The 18,776-nt window shown below is 43.1% G+C and overlaps 2 pseudogenes; one reads left to right on the forward strand and one right to left on the reverse strand.

Moving 5' to 3' along the window:
• LOC137758570 (NADH dehydrogenase [ubiquinone] 1 beta subcomplex subunit 8, mitochondrial pseudogene) overlaps nt 1–13,365 on the forward strand; it is a 29,806-nt pseudogene extending 16,441 nt beyond the window's left edge.
• Nucleotides 13,366–16,771: 3,406 nt separating this feature from the next.
• LOC137758661 (TLE family member 5-like) lies at nt 16,772–18,133 on the reverse strand (annotated as a pseudogene).
• Nucleotides 18,134–18,776: the final 643 nt, after the last annotated feature.

Genomic DNA, 18,776 nt, shown 5'->3' on the forward strand with positions numbered 1-18,776 from the left:
GTGTCTTAAAATGATGCTAATTGGACCCATTCAGGTTTGGAACTGTATCAGTTAGGTTGTGGCAAGAAAAAGACACCATCCTGGCGTGGACATACATACACTACCCAATGGAGACTAGATAGCTAGTGGGAAGCAGCCGCATAGCACAGGGAGATTAGCTTGGTGCTTTGTGACCACCTAGAGGGGGATAGGGAGGGTGGGAGGGAGATACAAGAGGGAGGAGATATGGGGATATATGTATACCTATAGCTGATTCACTTTGTTACACAGCAGAAACTAACACACCATTGTAAAGCAATTATACTCCAATAAAGATGTTAAAAAAAAGAAAAGAAAAAGACACCATCCTTAAGTGGGAAAATTGAAGAGGGGTTAATGGACTGCTTTCAAAGACATTAGGGGAAGATAACAGGGACGTTGAAGCACATCCTACCAATACATTTCTTAGTCCTGAAAAGACAAGGAGCGGTTACTGGAATTTACAAGAGTGGAGCTGGAGTTGTGGTTGTTGTTATAGCTGTAGGAGAAGGTGCTGGAGAAAAGCTGTGTTCTTTGGTGGAGGGATGCAGCCGCTGCCAGCCTGCAACCACGCAGGAGGGAGCCGAAGGAATAAATATCTTGCCCTCTCTCTCCTACTTATCCACTGGCCTAACCCTACTGGAAATCAGTGAGTGATAGATTTACTATCCAGAGGTCGCTCCATAGAGTGACCTCTGGATAGTAAACAGGATCCCTTCTGGGGGCTGGGGCAGGTAGAAAAGTGTGGAGAGGGGATCTGGAAGGCAACCTGAGATCATCTAGCACAGAGGCTCTCTAAATCAGGCCATCGTAGCTGTTCGCAGCCCTTCCACATGCTAGCCTTTGTTGGAGCTTGCCTCTTGAGCATATGCCATTCAAGGTTCCAGGGCTCGGGCTGGACAGACAAGGTGATGAGCTACAAAGCAGGGACCGCAAAGGGAGGAGCTATAATTGAATGTGGAAGCTAGAAGTCAGAGCTGGCTAGAGAAGCAATACCAAGCCAAATCTATGGAATGAGACCATTTGAGGAATGAGTGAAGGAGTTAGAAAGAGAGCAGGAATAAGCAGGATGTAGAGGGCTGGAGTGGTGGGAGTGTCTCATTCAGGAAGGGAGAACAAAGGAGGTGAGTTGTTATAGGTGAGCTCTTACCTGAGCAAGCATCACAGCAGGGTGAAGAGAGGTGCCAGCCTCCTCAGTTCATTATGCCAGGCCAGCCGCAACACAACTTTTGTTGACATTCCACTGACTGTTTCCAATCACGACCACAATTCTCAAGTCTCTGCCTCCAGCCCAACCTACCTCTTTCAGCGCTGGACCTGGCTCCTACTTCACCAGGGTGATTGGGGTCATCAGAAGTAGGCTTGCTTAACCTCTCCTCACTACCTCACTTCCTGTCTTCCCTTCCTCTTGGCTCAGAGAAAAAGTTTTCTCTCCTCCTCTCTATGGCTCTCCGAGCCTTCCCCTGCATCCTTGATCTCTTTATCCCCCCATTCCCCAAAAGGACTTTGGCATTTCAGTTGTCTTCTCTCTCTAACACTTTCCACTAACGTTCCTTCACATAAATTATCCCAAAAAACAAAATCACAGACTGATCACTCTTTTCCAGCTGCTGTCCTCTCGCTCCTTACCTTGGGCATCAAAAGCCTAGAAAAAAATGGCTCATGGTCGCTGCCTCGCAATCCTACCACCTACTCCCTCTTTACTCCCCTGTGTTTTGGCTCCTTTGACATTGCTCCCGAAGTCTCCTGGAGCCAACTAATCAGCCCCTCAAAAACTTTTTCTCAGTCTGGGGTTGTGAATTATCTGAGAGATTTACAATTATGAACAACCCTTGCCTTCTTGAAACTCCTCCGTTCACATCCATGACCCAGTGTTCTCCTGGACCTCTGCCCATTTCTCCTATAGTCCCTCTCCCTTCTCCAGCAATGTTGGGCCCAGGGTGCAGCTCTGGAATTAGACTTCCTGGGTTCAAATCCTGGCTCAGGCACTTCCTATTTGTCATTGGATCCTGCTGTACCTTGGCTTCCTTGTCTGATAAACAGAAGTGGGAATGGTAGCTGCCCTTTTGAGTTGTATGAGGATTCAATGGTATGATGAACGTAAAGCACTTTGCAGGCTGCCTGGCTTTAATAAGTACTGAGTTAGCTGTCAGCACTTATATCTCTCCCCTCTTGTCTCTGATATATTTTCTTCCACCAGGTGTACCTACATATCATTTCTTGGACTTTCTTTGTGCTTTGCTGATTTTGCTTACACCATTGCCCCTCCCAACTTCACCTATTGAAATCCCTCTGCTTCTTTAAGACCCACTTAAATGCCACCTTCTCTGTGAAACTCTTCCAGGTCACTCAAGCCAAAGCTAATTTCTCCTCCAATGAAATCTCATAGTCTCTTGCTCATTCTCCTGGCATTTTCTGCCTTGTATTATAATTCTATAATTTATATTCCTTACAATATTTTAAGTTCTTGGATTGCAAAAGGATACCTAGTAGGTGTTGAGTAGTAGGTGGTCATGAAAACATTAATATGGGGCCATGTATCCTAATCCAGTGAGGAAGGCATTACATTAGATTCAGTGGAAATATCTTTATAAAGAATATAGATGATCTCAAGGGAATACTGAGCAGAGTTTGCTTCGATGATTCTGAAATAAGATTGCATGGGAAAAGCTAAAGCATGAGCACATGGATTCTTCATATGTTTTTAATGAATATAAAACACTGGGGAAATATATAGAAAACCAGAGGTTGTAACCTCAGAAAAGCTATTTGATTTTTTTTTTAAGCTATTTGATTTTAACACACATAAGAATGAAGTGCTGAGCTGAAGTTGTTTAGGAATTAATCAAGTAAAAAAGGAAAATTTATATATTGAGTCCGTGCCTGTTCTCAGAATCTCAGGAAACTACTGAGAGAGTTTGAATTTGGCTCAATATGAGAGAAGGAAAGAGAGATAATGGTACAAATCTTGCACACAGTGGGTCTTTGTTAAATATGAGTGAACAAATGAGTTAGGAAATGAATCTGTCAGGGTTAAATCTTATTGCTTTAAGATCACCATATTCAACAAGAGTAGAACGAATTTAATTAATTTGCCTGTGTGGCTTTGACAGTGAGCTCTTTTCACTCTGCAAATATTTGTCACTGATGCACATTTTCTCCTCAATGTTCCCTCTTCTCCTGGATCCTTTCAAGATACTGCCGTAATGAACCTAGAGATGATCGTACTAAGTGAAGTAAGTCAGACAAACACATATATCATATGATATTACTTATATATTGAATCTTAAAAAAAGATAGAAATGAACTTATTTATAAAACAGAAATAGACTCACAGACATAGAAAACAAACTGATGGTTACCAAAGGAGAAAAGGCAGGGGGAGTTTGGGATTAACAGATACATGCTATTATATATAAAATAGATAAAAAACAAGGACCTACTGTATAGCAGGGAACTATATACAATATCCTTTAGTAACCTATAATGGAAAAGCATCTGAAAAAGAATATATATATTTATAAATATATATAGGTGAATCACTTTGCTGCACATCTGAAGCTAACACGTTGTAAATCAAATGTACTTCAATTAAAAAAGAAAAAAGATACTGAAATAGTTTTCTTCCTACTTCTCTGGCTACACATTCTCAGTTTCTCTTCTTCAGCATTCCATTCTTGGAGTGTGTCTCTTCTCATTTTGCTCTCTACATACTTTCTACATGATCCATCCATCCATGCCCATGGTTTCAACTCTCTTTCATATGCTGTTAACTCTCAAATATGCATTTCCAGGCTCCAGACACACATATCCAACCAACTATGTGAAGTTGTCACATTTCACTTGTCACATACTGAGCAGAACTCATCGGCTTCCACCACCCAGCATGAGACTGAGATACATGAGCCTCTTAGCTAGTTATTAATTTGTCCCTCCATGTCACCCTTTCAATATTGATTGATTGATTATATAATTTATAACATATATTAGTTTCAGGTACAACCTAATGATTTGTGTATATTGCAAAATGACCACCACAATAAGTCTAGCTAATATCCTCAACCTTTATTTAGAATAGAGACTGAGAACTTTTGAGAAGGGCAGAGAAAGAATTGTCAGTGTTCCAAAGCCCCAGCTTCTCTTCTATTTTCCTGACCAAATCAGCTTGTCCCAAACTTGTATATCCCATTAAGAAAAGCAAAACCCATGGGGCTAATCAGAACCTCCCTCCTTAGGAGTCAGTCCCGTGAGTTGCCACTTTTACTAGAATGTTCCATTGCGGGAAGAGGAGTCTTTCCCACATCTCAAGTGGCTTATCAGAGTATTCTGTACAACTACATGTAGTAATCTCTTCAGTAGAGGTTCTGATGACACTTTCCTCCATCTCCTTGTATTTCCAGTGATCTTTAGGGCTATAGATAAGTTCTTCAGGAAGCTACCCACCTAGAATATCTCTGCCCTGACTCAAGGCTCACTTTCCTGTAGAATTAGCAATCTAAGTAAATGGTACCACATTACGTATTTTCCCAAGTCAGAACACCAGGTATCATCCTTATTTCTTCTTTCTCTTACTCAACCACCAAATCAGATCTGCTTCTTAATTTCTAAAATTAGTCTGCTTTCTTATTTCAAATAATTTATCCATTCAGTCTCTTGAATTCTTGTGCAGACAGTGATACCATCTGTGCGTAATGACAGTTCTGTTTCTTTCCTTGCAATAAGTATGCCTTGTTATCTTTTCCTCAGACTGCCAGTAAAATGTTAAATGGATATAGTGATAGCCAGCATCTTGGCCTTATTTCCTTTTTGAAAGGAAATATTTCTAATGATTCATCATTAAGTATAATGTTTGCTCTAGGTTTTTGGTGGATACTCTTTATTAAGTTAAGGAAATTCCCATGTATTTCTAGCCTGCCAAGAGATTTTTAAAAAGGCTATACATCTTTTGTCAAATGTTTTTCCTATATATCTTGAGATGATCATATTTTTGGACCCACATAAATCAGAAAGAATCATTCTTCTCTATTCACTAGGAGGTTGGTCTAGATTTTTCTTTCCTCCTGTTGCTCTTGTCTAGGTTTAGTATCAAGCATTTACTTGCCTCATAACATGAGATGGGCGAGTTGACCCCCTTTTTGACTCATTGGAACAGTTTGAAAGGTTGAGATTATATATGTGTTTCCTAAAGTTTTGCTAGAACTCACCTATAAAACTGACTAGATCTAAAGTTTGTTTATTTGTTTCCTTTTTTTTTTTTTTTTTTGGAGGTAGATTTTAATTTCTTGAAAAGCTCTAGGCCTATTCAGCGTTTCTTCTTGAGTTTGCTTTGACTAGTTTTTATAGGAATTGTTCCCAAATCCAAGCTTTCAAATTAAAAAACATAAAAGTTTTCTTAGTGGCTTTCTCTCTCTGAATGTGATATATTTTACTTCTTTAACTGCTCAGTACTCTTCAAAAGTGTCAAGATCATAAAAGACATGTAAAGGCTAAGGAAATGTCATAGACTGGAGCAGACTGAGGAAAAACAACAACTAAATGTAATTTGGGGTCCTGGATAGTATCCTGGAACAGAAAAAGATCACTAGTGGAAAAATAGGTGAAATTTGAATAAGGTCTGCAGTTTAGTTAATAGTATTGTACCTATGTTAATTTCTTAGTTTTGATAATTGTACTATGGTTATGTAACATGGGGAGAAGCTTGGTGGAGGAACTCTTCTATTTTCAGCAACTTTTCTGTAAGTCTAAAATTATTTTAAAGTAAAAAGTTGAAAAAAGAGATGATTCTGGTAGCTATGTAGAAAATAGACTGGGGGTGGGGACAGACTGGACACAGTGAAAATAAGTAGCAGTTCAAGAAAGGTGGTTTGGAAGAGTAAAGGTGGTAGCAGTAAAGATGAGAAGTAGTTGATTAATTTTTTCAGCTACCATGTCTGTACCTCTGTCTCATTTTTTGATTCCTAACATTGTTTATTTTACTGTCTCCCTTTTTAAATTAATAAATGTTACTAAAGTTTTATTGACTTAGTCTTTTCAAGGAACTAACTTTTGAAAAAAATTCTTTTAACTCTTTGTTCACTATTACATTCATTTCTGTTCTTTATTTCCTCAGTAAATATTTGTTGAGCTCTTACTATATCCTAGGCATTTTCTAGGTGCTATAAATAAATCAATGAATAAAAGTGACCAAGATTCCTGTCATCAAACCCATCAAGTCTTAAATTCAGAGGAGCCCAGCAGCAGTGCATAGTGAGAGGGCAATGGTACATCTGGGATCAAGTCCAGGTAGGACCAGAGGGCATGAATAAGCTGTATGAGCAGATAGTCCAGAGCCCCATGTCACCCCACAGTTGCACCAATGCTTCTGCCCCAGCTCATACTTGTGGCCATATGGAGAGATCCTTGTGAGCAGCCAAAGGTGGAGGCATAATCCCAAGCTTGTTTTACAAATGAGTTGGCTTGGAATATTGTGTAAGCTGAAAATTATAGCCACATTCAGGAGTCGCCTTGAAAGACATTAGAGAGTGAAAATCTTCCCAAGGATGGAATGTGAGAGGTGCACCTGTTCATCTACTTTGTGCTGGAATGGCCTGAGGTGAGGATGCACATAGATCCTGTGCAGTGGCCAATGGGCTGGCTCTCTGGACAGGAAATGTACTGGAAAATCTGGTGTAAGATGTATGGATGGACTGACGGGAGGAGGCACAAAGTGTGATGATCTTTGTGTCACATGTAGTGCCTACCAGAAAGCATCCCCCATGGAAGAGACTCTGAACAATCAAGTAGACAGGTTGGCTCAGCCAGATGGCATTAGGCAGACTTCATAATCAGCCACCCCAGAACTGGCTGATGGGCACACAAATGGAGTGTGCCACAGTGATCGAGATGAGGGCTACTGACCTGATTTAGCTACTGTGGCCTCTGAAAGTCTGACCTGTTAGCAATAGAGACCAGTGCTGAGCACCTGGATATGGTATTATTACCTGAGAAGACCAATCAGCCACCTGGTGGCAAGTCAATTACATTAGGCTCCTTTCATCCTGAAAGGATCAGTGATTGGTTTTCACAGGGTTAGATGCTTATTCTAGGCATGCTTTGCCTCGCCTGCCCATAGAGAAAGCCTCAGCCAGCATCCTTATTTGGGGGCTTATAGAATGTCCGATCCACAGGCATAGGATCCCACGCAGCATAGGGGAATCATTTCATAGTGAAGAACATATGGGAGTGAACCCATGCCCATGGAATCCATTGGTTGTATCACAAACCACATTTCCCAGAAGAAGCAGGCCTCAGAGAATTCTGAAACTGTCTTCCAAAGGCACAGCTGAAGAATCAGCTCAGAAACAATACTCTGAGAGGATGGGGCGTTATCCTTTAGGATGCAGCGTATGTATTAAATCAGAGACCTCTGTATGGCACTGTGTCCCCATTTGAAATAATATATGGGTTGGGGAACCAAAGGGTGGAAGCATGAGTGACCCCCCCACCCCATCACTCCCAATGATCCACTGGCAGGTATTGTCCTTCCTGACGCTGCAACTCTGGGATTTGCAGGGTTAGAGATCCTGGTCTCCCAAAGAGGCTCCCCCTTGCCAGGGACTATGGCCACCGTCAAAGCCCTTTGGATTTCTTGTATCCAGGGCCAAGCAGGCAAGGAGAGGTGTCGCTATCTTGGCAGGAAGTGGAGCTGCTGTTACACAAGGGGGCAGGAGGAAGACATGTGGAGCTAGATGATCCACTAGGGAGCCTCTGGGTGCTCCCTGGCTCCTTGTTACTTGTGAATGGACACGTGCAGCTACCCCAACCTGAGAAGATGCCTCAGGAATGAAGGTTTGGGTCACACCACCAGGGAAGCCACCAAGACCTGCTAAGGTGATAGCTGAGGGCGAGGGAAATTTAGACTGGATAATGGAGGAAGGAGATGATGAGTACCAGTTATGCCCTGGAAACTACTCCAACAATTCCCTCTCCTCTAAGTTTTCCCTTAAGACTGGAGGCCATGGGAACCATGGAAGAGCTGCTCCCCAAACCTACCTGGAAAAGTAGACCTATGTAGGTGAAAGGGTGGACTTGTGGCTGCCATGGGAACAGACCACTCAGATCTCCTGCTGTGGGGAATGTTCCTGACTGACAACCCCTCCGTATCCACCACCATGTTCACACAGAGGCTGTTCCAGCTGTAATGGAGCACAGCTGGGTACTAGTGCAGACCCATTCCTGTAGGGCATGGACTAACTCTAATGGGAAAGTCAAGGACTCCCCATCAGCCTGGTCAAATTTTCTTGGAACTGAGCTGCAGTTTGAGACTCTTCCTACCCAAACCTCCCTCCTTCCTCCTCTATTTTCATAGGGGTGGCATCATGATCTGAAGCCTCTCTCAGCCTACTCCTGCTTCCTTTATGCTTCACAGCATAGAAATCTCTTGCACATCTAATCCCATCTTGGTGTCTGCTTCTTGGTATTTAAGCCCATAAGACTGGGTGAGATGCTCAAGGTTGTGAGTGCAGATAGAAGTGGGAAGGGAACTGAACTCTGGGGCTCTCCAGCACTGAGTGAAAGAGAGGGAAAGTGAACAACAGAGACCAGGAAGAGGTGGCTAGCAAAGTAGAAGAAAAACCAAGAGAATACGGTGTTCTCGAAACCAAGTAAAGGAAGTGTACCCGAGAAGAGGAATGATTGACTATGTCAAGGATGCTGCCAGATTGTGTAAACTAAGGATCAGGGGTTTGGCAAGATGAAGCTCATGGTGACTTTGACAAGAGCAATTTTAGTGAAGGGTGTGGATGCCGCCTGATTGGCCTGGGTTTAAGAGAGAATACAAAAACCATTTCAAGTTTTTGTACCTAGAATTTTTTCAGGAATTGGACATGCTAAGTAGAGGCAACTTTATTGAGGAGGTGTGTTGCACAGAGGAACTGAGAAATGGGGCAGTGGGTGGCAGGAGAACTGAGGTCAAAGAAAGGATTCTTAAGATGTTCGAGATAACAGCATATTATTAGTGTGCTGATAGGAATGACCCAGTAAGGATAAAACATTGATGTCGTAAGCAGAGAGTGAAGCACTGCTGGAGTGCTGTTGAGTAGGTGAGAAAGGATGAGGTCACTGAAGGGGGAAGCTCTTCAAAGAGTCTTTGCTCCAACTCCCTGCTTCTCCCAGGCCCACACCTCGCCTGGGGTCAGTTAAGCTCAAGTTCCTGAAATAGCACAAAATTTCCCACCCTTTTAACTGAGTGTTGCATCAGCTGAGGCACTCACCACTTGAATTTTCAGTTCCCTCTTCGTGTTTATTATCTAGCGATTTCACTTAGTCTTTTGTGACTTTTGACTATACTTTTAAACTAATTTTAAAACTTTAACCCATTTTACGTTTTTGTACCTGGAATTTTTTCTGGTTATCTCAGTCTGCTATCTTACTGGAAATGGGAATCTCCTGGAGTGAGTTTTTTCTCAAGTGTAGATCTTATTAGGGTACTGCTTTGATGGTTTACAGTTACCATAGGAATAAGATCCTGGCTTTTTATGATGACATTTAAAACCTGTTTCTTTCCTCTCTGGCTCCTAGCTGTCCACGTCTTGCAGCCTCAGGAAACACTAAGAGGTCCTAAGACTCACCATGCTCTCCAGTGTCCCCTTGTCTTTGCATATGTTGCTCTCTTCCCTGGAAAGCCATCCCCCCTTCATATGTTTAAAGCTTGCTTACCCTTTAAGATCCATTTTGGGAGCTGAGCCTATGAGGAATGTTTCCAACTCCCTTTATCCCGGAGGCTAGTTTAAATGCCTGTCTCATGTGCTCCCACACCCATAGCTCTGGGAAAGCTTTTCACCCTGAGAATCCTTGTCTATTTACTTCTTGGTTTCCTCTGTCCACCCAGCTCCTGGCTGCCTCTAGTATTCGCAGTGCTTCCACATCCTTGGCATAAAATACCTTGGTAAATGTTTGTATTGGGTGCAATTAGGTTTTCTGTATGGGTCACAAAATTGATTCAAATCGCTGGAGAGGGAAATATATCTTGATAATTTATTTTTATAAAATATATTTTATTGATTGCTAAAGCCTTTATACAGCACTGGCATAACTCAGAGAAATAAAGACTGTTAGAATTTCAGATCTGGAAAGAATCTAGAGATTACTTAACTCACCTCCTTTATTCTCTGGATGAAGAAATGTTTCTTTGTACCAGTTTCTGTGTCTACCCACAGTGTATGAGGATGCCTCTATCTGCTCACACTTTCTCCCTAGAAGGGGTATTTTCAGTGTCATATCTTTGATTGTAAATTGAGTACATTTGTATATGTTTGTTGGCAATTTAGCTTTCTTCATTTTTGAAATGTCTGTTCATATCCTTCTCCCAGTTTTAATTGGGATGTTGATACTTTTCATATTTATTTGTAAGTGCATTTTATAACTAAAGATATCCACCCTTTGTTTCTCACATGCATTGCAAGAGTTTTTCTAGATTTGTTTAACTTTCTTTAGAGTGTCTTCTTCTGTACCAGTGGTCAAATACATCAGTTATCCTTTTGGGTTTCCAACCTTGGTGCCATTCTAGTAAGGACCTTCTTCTAAGGTCTAAGATTATAAGACTGTTCTACAGTTAACATAGTACATTTTATTATTATTTTTTTTACATTTCAGATTTTAGTCCACCCAATTTTTTTTTAATGTAAGAAAGTAATCTAACTTTACTTTTTCTCACATTTTTTAGTGAATTGCTCCAGCGCCCTTTTTCCAATTTTAAATATTACTGATTCAAAATGAAGGCACTGGCATATTTTCATTAAGAGCACAGAGCTGGGGGGCAGAGAGGTCTGGATTTGCTTGCTGAGTGCTAGCTCTGCCTCTTCCCTGATGTTGTGAGGTTTTAATGGAGACAGTATATGTGTGGCACTGGCACCCAAGGGGAATTTACTAATGTCATCATGTTGGGCACCTTTATGGCTTAGTAGTAGTAGCACTAATGGATTTTTTTTTCTTTTTTGGACTCTATTTTATTCTGTTGATTTGTTTGCCAGGATTGTACTGCTTTAATCTTTTGTAGTTTGATAGAGTATTTTATTATCTAATAGGCAAAATCCCTTGTGTGGACTTTAACTTTTTGTAAATAATTTTAAACATCTTTTTTATTGCACATATAACAGTGCTTTTCATTGTTCCCTTTTCTTAAGTCATTAGTTATTATAAAAGCATATTAATGTTTTTTAGTATTTTGAGATTTAGTACTTAGGATTTTAGTATTCAGAATGTAATTCTAATTCAGAATTTTAAGAAAAGATTGCAGACAATGGATTTCAAAGAAAAAGTTGAATGGCTTAGGGTTATTTGGATTGGCTTGATGTATCATGAGGAAGAAATTAACTTGTTATTTTCCATTGCTTCTGAGAACCAAATGAGGAAATAGGTTTAAATTGCAACATGGGTTTCAGTTAAACAAAAACAAAGAATTAAAAAAAAAAACACGTTAAGTCTGGCTAGGGAATGAAGCATACTTCCAAAGAAAATGATAAACACTTTTTCGGGATTTTGGAATGTCTGGTTCTCTCTTATTTCTCTCTAGAATCTTGTCCTGTGGAGGGGAAGGGAACGAACCCCTGCTGATTGCTTAAGGGGCTTTCTAACTTCAGGATTACATGAATGTTAACCTTTAATGCAAGCTATCCCACATTTTGGGGACTTTCCATGCATGTCAGGAACCAAAGTGCCACCATTCTCAGCAGAGAGTCTAGTTCAATCATAGTGTTGCACAGTAATATACATATCTTAAAACACTTATTTTTCTTTGTTTTAATCAATTTCTCTTGACTTGTCATTAGTATTTCAAGCATACTACTAAGTCATTATCTCTCTCTCTTTTTTTAAGTCTTTTTTGAATTTGTTACAATATTGCTTCTTTTTTTTTTTTTTTAATGTTTTGGTTTTCTGGCCACAAGGCATGTGAGATCTTAGCTCCCCTCAACCAACCATTCATTCAAGCAGGCATCAAGTCAATCAGCCAAAACCTCACGTTTCTCACATTGGCTGGCCTTTCTCATCGAGCTCTTCCTCCATTTCTTTCCCCTTCTGGATGGTTTCCAACCTTGGATGCACATTGGAATTATCTGGGGGGTACTTGAAAATACTGATACTTGACTTCCATCCCAGAGATTCTGACTTAAATGGCTGAAATATGGCCTGGGCATCATGATTTTTAAAAGCTCCTGAAGTAACTATAATGTACTAACAAAGTTGAGACTCGTTAGTCTAAAAAATAATGTGATCAGTGCACCATCTAATTCACTAAAAGAAAGAGAGCACTGCTAATCATGTTCATGTGTTTGTTGGGGAAAAAAAAAATCACCAGCTTAAATTAGAACCATAGGGTTTTTTAAAATTAATTAATTAATTAATTAATTAATTAATTTTTGGCTACATTGGGTCTTCGTTGCTGCGCACAGGCTTCCTCTAGTTGTGGCGAGCAGGGGCTACTGTTCGTTGTGGTGTGCGGGCTTCTTGTTGCGGTGGCTTCTCTTGTTGCGAAGCACGGGTTCTAGGCATGTGGGCTTCAGTAGTTGTGGCTCACAGGCTCTAGAGTGCAGGCTCAGTAGTTGTGACGCACGGGCTTTTGCTCTGCGGCATGTGGGATCTTCCCGGACCAGGGCTGGAACCTGTGTCCCCGGCATTGGCAGGCGGATTCTTAACCACTGCACCACCAGGGAAGCCCCTGAACCATAGGGTCTTAAATAGACATTTGGTTTAGGACTATTGTCTATAAAGAGTTTCCAGGGAAGAAGATGAAGATGGCAGCGGCTGGGGGTTGGTCCTGGGAGACTGAGGGCTGCAGAGGGCAGGCTGAAATGTGGTGTCATTGGGAGCACAGACAGCCTCCCACATTATAAAGGACGTGCTCCCAGGGCCCTATCCCAAGACCTCAGAAGAACGGGCAGCCGCAGCCAAGAAGTATAATATGCAGGTGGAAGATTATGAGCCCTGGCTGATGATGGCATGGGGTATGGTGACTACCCAAAGCTCCCTGACAGTTCACAGCAGGAGAGGGATCCATGGTGTGTCTGGGACCACCCAGACCTGAGGTTGAACCAAGTCACTGGGACCTGGACGTGTACATCAGGAACTGTGTGCACACGTCCTCCAGGCCTGCTTCTTGGAATCTTGTGTGTAAGCAGCTCTTCAGCTTCGTGGCCTTCATGTGGTTCATGTTTTGGGTGGGGGAGAATTACCCCACCCACCAGCCCGTGCGTGGAGCCAAAGCAGCATCCTTATACTAATCTGCACCTGGAAGGGGTCCACAATCCCACCAAAGAGCCTGAGCTGGTGGTTCACTATGAGATCTGGGGAGGCTTTGTGCACCCTAAGTAACTCCCTCATCCTTAGAGATTGAACCTTAATGAAATCCCTAATGAAACAGTGGTGTGGAAAGAAAAAAGAAAAGAAAAAGACTAAAAGAGGTTCTAATACAACTGTGGAGTTGTCTTGTAGAAACAAATCAAGAAGGAGGCAGTACAGTGTTAAGTCTGTGGTGGTGTCATCGACTGAGTGTTTTTGTCCCCCTTGAATTCATATGTTGAAATCCTAACTCCCAATGTAATGGTAAAAGGAGGTGGGGCCTTTGGGAGGTAACTAGGTCATGAGGGTGGAGGCCTCACGAATGGGATTAGTGCCATTATGAAAGAGACCCCAAAGAGCTCTCTCTCCCTCCTTCTGCCATATGAGGATACAATGAGAAGATGGCAGCCTGAAACCCAGAAGAGGACTCTCACCAGTATCCATTTGGTTTCAGTATCTGCTTATTGTTTAAGCCACCCAGTCTGTAACACTTTTATTTTAGCAGCCCAAGCTGACTAAGACATGTTATGACAATCAAGGAAGTTGGCATAAGGTAAGGCGAAGAGTTGTAAACAAGCATTATCATGTTGGACTTACCAGGAGAGGGCTTGCCCAGGGTTTTATGAGAAATTTTATATGATTTAATCATTTCCTTCATTTGGGCATGTGAACAAAAGATAGCTTAATGCATTGAACAGTGACAGATAGTCCTATGAGGATTTGATTGCCTTCTTCAGATAGCTGAAGGGTTGTGTCACAGAATGAAAATTAAATTTATTGTTTGGAGCCAGAGGGAAGAATGAGGATCAAAAAGGAAATGCTACATGGAAGCATATTTACATTCAATATGAGGGGAGAGATGTTATCTTTTCAAAATGCTGCCAAGTAGTGAAATGGGCAGCCCCAAGAGGTAGAGACATTCTTGACTCACGAAATATTAAATCCAAGATTGCAAAGTCTTTTATTGGTTATTCTGTTTGTGAGAGATGTGTATATGTTAGAGAGATGGTAGGAAGAGTCATGACATCCACAAGTCAATGTGATGTGAATGCTCCTGTTTAAACATGTACATATGTGTAACACATATTTAACAGTGTAGAACTTAGATTTTTCTTTATTAAAAAAAATAAAACCTGAAATGAGAAAAGAGAATGCAGCCAAGGTTGAGGCTTGGATCCGATGAAAGTCAGGACATGGGTAAGGGTCTTTCTTCACATCTCTATTCCTTACACTGCTCAGTCAGTGTCACTTAGGAAAAGTGGCCTAGGATAGGGTTGGCAATCTACCATGTACATACAGAGGAGGGGCTTGGGTCAGCCATCAGAAGACTGAGGTACGACGCAGTGTGAACTTGATGTTCTCTAACCTTTCTGTAGCATTCTGCTGCCTTGCATGAACCCTATTCCTTGACCCTCGAATCTCCAAACTATCATGCTGCCTTTCTACTGTCCAAACCTGACCCTTACCTTCAGGGTGTCTGCTGCAGAATGCCATCTGTCTCATGCCTGTTACTCAGTCCCTCCCCCTCCAACCTCCTCTCCAAACTTTCCAGTCTGTTCAATCTCCAAAGATAATGATCTGAGAAATTTATATCAATATTAGTGTTTTGAACGGCCACTGGCTCACCTATCCTTAGGAAGCAAGAATGTAAGTGGAGGTAATGTAAGTGGAGGGATATGTGTGGTGGATTTGGAGGGTAGAGGTTGTGCGTGGACCTGGGGAGAACCTTTTTCTTGTCCTCAATCCTAGGGCCAGGCAACCTGGAAGCCCATTTGCAAGACTGCCAAATTTTGATTTGATTTATGGGTATAGAGATAAAAAAGTGCTACCCTTCTTAGACATGGGTTTCTTTCTTTTACAAAACTGGGAGAGTTATAGACATTGTTCCTGTGTTATATCAGGAATAATTTCTATGAATAATAACTATGAAAAAATTCCCATAAAAAGTTCAGTTTTAGCTTGGAAGGCAAAGTAAAAATGGCACATATTCAAAGTAGCAGAAGAAATATTTGCATTCATAGGAAGGACATCATCTGTTTCCTGTAATGAACACCACTCTTGCAATACCCATGGGGCTTACGGCTTCTCTTAAGAAATTTATTTCAGTGGAATGCCATAAAAGGATGAAATTGGGAGCTTTTTAAAAAAAATTTTTAATTTTTAATTTTATTTTGACTGCGTTGGGTCTTCGTTGCTGTGTGTGGGCTTTCTCTAGCTGCAGTGAGCGGGGCTACTCTTCATTGCGGTGCACCGGCTTCTCATTGTGGTGGCTCCTCTTGTTGTGAAGCACAGGTTCTAAGCGTGCGGGCTTCAGTAGTTGTGGCTTGCGGGCTCTAGAGCGCAGGCTCAGTAGTTGTGGTGCACGGGCTTAGTTGCTCCCCGGCGTGCGGAATCTTCCCAGACCAGGGCTTGAAGCTGTGTCCCCTGCATTGGCAGGCGGATTCTTAACCACTGCACCACCAGGGAAGTCCCTGGGAGCTTTTTTCTTAAGAAAAAAATAGCAATAGATTTTCTTCTGTCTGGGAAGATTTTTTTTTTTTAACATCTTTATTACAGTATAATTGATTTACAATGGTGTGTCAGTTTCTGCTTTATAACAAAGTGAATCAGTTATACATATACATATGTTCCCATATCTCTTCCCTCTTGCATCTCCCTCCCTCCCACCCTCCCTATCCTACCCCTCTAGGTGGTCACAAAGTACTGAGCTGATCTCCTGTGCTATGCGTCTGTGGGAAGATTTTTTGAATCATTTTCCCCCTGGTTTTTATTTTTATTTTATTTACTTATTTATTTATTTAGAGTACCCTCATCTTTATTCGGGAAGGGGAGAAAGGGAATTCTGGGTCGTCACCCACCCCACCCTGCTCTGGGGGCTAAGCTTGCTGTCCCCAGCCCCTCTTTCTTTCGTGGGGGAGGGGGGAGGACCAGGTGGGTGTGGGCATCGGGAACTAGTGGAGGGTGAGTGGGCGGGAGGGGGAGATGTGGGACGTCCAGGGCGGGGAGGGGCAGCTAGCATTGTGTTTCCATGCAGTGCCAGGGTGGGAGGCCAGGTGTGCCCAGAGGGGCCCGGCAGGAGGACTGTCAGTTACACATGTGTGAATCGGGGAAGTGCAGGTGGTGTTGGACCTCTTGCGGTTTTGCTCCCTTCTGAACTGGCCTCCCACTTGCACCTCCAGGCCTCAGCTTGCCTAATCTGTGGTATGAGCAGGTATTCACCCTTTCAGGCTGCAGGGGAGGAAGAGGGAGGCCGGGAGTCAGGGGTAGGAGCAAAGCCAGCGGGTGGCACACAAGCAGGGTGAGGGCCCCGGCAGGCGGCTACCATAAATACTACCAGAGTTTAGCCAATCCCGAGCTATAACGTGTCTTGAGCTGAACCTTTCTCTCTCTCTGTATCTGACTCGCCTTTGTACTCCACCCTCCACATCCCAGCCACCCACTAATCCGGCTTCTCGCCATCATCCTCCTGGTGGGTGTCACCATCATGCCCGTTCTTATCTTCCTTGGAGAGGTGAGCCGAGGAGCCCAGCACAGAGAGCGAGAGGAGGCCGGTGCCTGCGCTAGCTGCCGGCAGCAAAGGGGGCTGCAGCCTCCCAGGCAGTGGGGTCAGGGGCAGGGCCAGAGCCTGCAGCTGGGACAGCTGGTGGGCTTGGAGCTGCTGTCAGCTGATGGGGTTCAGCTCAGGAGCAGTGCCCTGCTTGGCCCTCTGCTCTTGGGGAATGTAGGGCAGGACCTGGGCACATATCCCATTCGGCCCCTTGAAGATTTCAGCCTGCTTGTGCGTCTTCACGTTCAAGCCGTAGGACATTTCGTAGTACCTCACTGTCGACTTAAAAAAAAAAAAACATGCACAACGTGAGAGTTGCGAGTTAAGTTTTATTTGGAGCAAAATGAGGACTGCTGCCCGGAAGACAGCATCCCAGATAGCTCTGAGAAACTGCTTCAAAGAGGCAGGCGGGAAGGTCAGTATATATGTGATTTTGGTGGAGGGGGAATACAGGCAATCAAGCACATATTTTTGTAGAAGGTTGCTGCTAGTCTCGTGAAGGTTACTGGTGGTCACAAGGAGCAGTTGTCACCGTGAAGGATTTTAGTGCTTTTCTAGATATGAGGAGATACAAGATCTGGGCCCATAAAATTGTCTCCTGAAAATATCTAACTATCTGAAGGTCTGTTCTGCCAGTTTTTCCCAGAGCACCCAGTGCCTCATTTCTGCTCTCCACCTGAACTCCTTTCAGGGGGTGTTGAAAGTCAGCAGCTGCAGCGGCGCATGATTTAATCCTTGTAGAGGTAGATGGCAAGTGCCAATGGAAAATGCCAATTTGTAGTTGACATCACATAATGACTCTGCATCTCCGGCTTCTCGCTGGCCTGCTTGTCACATTTGAGTTTCAGACTGTGGTACTGAGCTTGCAGCAGCTGAAACTCATCTTTGATACGCTGGCGGGAGTCTGAGGTGGTGAATTTGAGTTGCTGGGGTAGGTGCGATGAGCCGGATGCCTGCTTTGTGGAAACACCTTGTTAGTCGCGGTGGGGGGCGCGGGATGCTTCCCAGCTGTGCGCCCAGGCTAGGACTGCTCGTGGCGCCAGGTGGCCGGGCCTCTGTCCAGGCGGCGCGGATCCGCAGCTCCTGGGGTCGCCGCCGCAGCCTCCGGTGCCCGGCCTCACCCGCTTCCTGCTTCCTGGTTTTTAAATTCTGTCTTTTACATGTCTTATCCAAATTTTGTAAATCAGACTTCTCTCCCTCCCCAAAGAGCAGAAATAGGTCTTTTCTGTGTGGAGGTGTTTTTTTTTCTTCCATTGGGGATCAACTCTCAAGACAGGATGTGGGTAAGAATAGCAAACCTCTGAGAAAGTGAGCTGCAATATATTTTATTTCCCTCTGCCATAATCAAGGACTAGCAGTCAAACACAAGTTAAAATTTCCTTCTCCTCAACACTGTCAACCTCACTTCTAGAAATTCTTCTGGGAAATTTTATCTGGTTGATAAACTGGAAGAATAATGCAACACACACACATGTTCACACACACACACAGCCTAGCTCTCCCTTTGGCCTCACTTTTGCTTTCACAGGCATTTATGACCAGTTGGAAAGGGGACTTATATTGAGGTGGCAATGTCCTAAAATCTCATTCTTTGAGGAGCATGGCCCCCAGTAAGAGTTACCACCTGAAGTTGCATGTTTCCCTCGTGTTGTGTTCCTGGGTTGGCCAAGCCACAGAGACTGGGCAGGAAAACGACCCATTGGCCTATAGGTAGGCAGGTTCACTCCTGATTATGTAGAATAGAGCAGGGCTATCTTTCAGGTATTTATGAATCACTGGGAATCTTGTTAACGTATGGATAAGAATTCAGTGAACTTCTGGAATAGGGCCCAAGAGCCTGCATTTCGATGTGTTTGCGGGGGGAGAGGTGAGCTCCACCCCTTCTACTCCAGCCGTC

Source organism: Eschrichtius robustus, chromosome 1 (assembly GCF_028021215.1).
Source record: "Eschrichtius robustus isolate mEscRob2 chromosome 1, mEscRob2.pri, whole genome shotgun sequence".
Lineage (NCBI taxonomy): Eukaryota > Metazoa > Chordata > Mammalia > Artiodactyla > Eschrichtiidae > Eschrichtius > Eschrichtius robustus.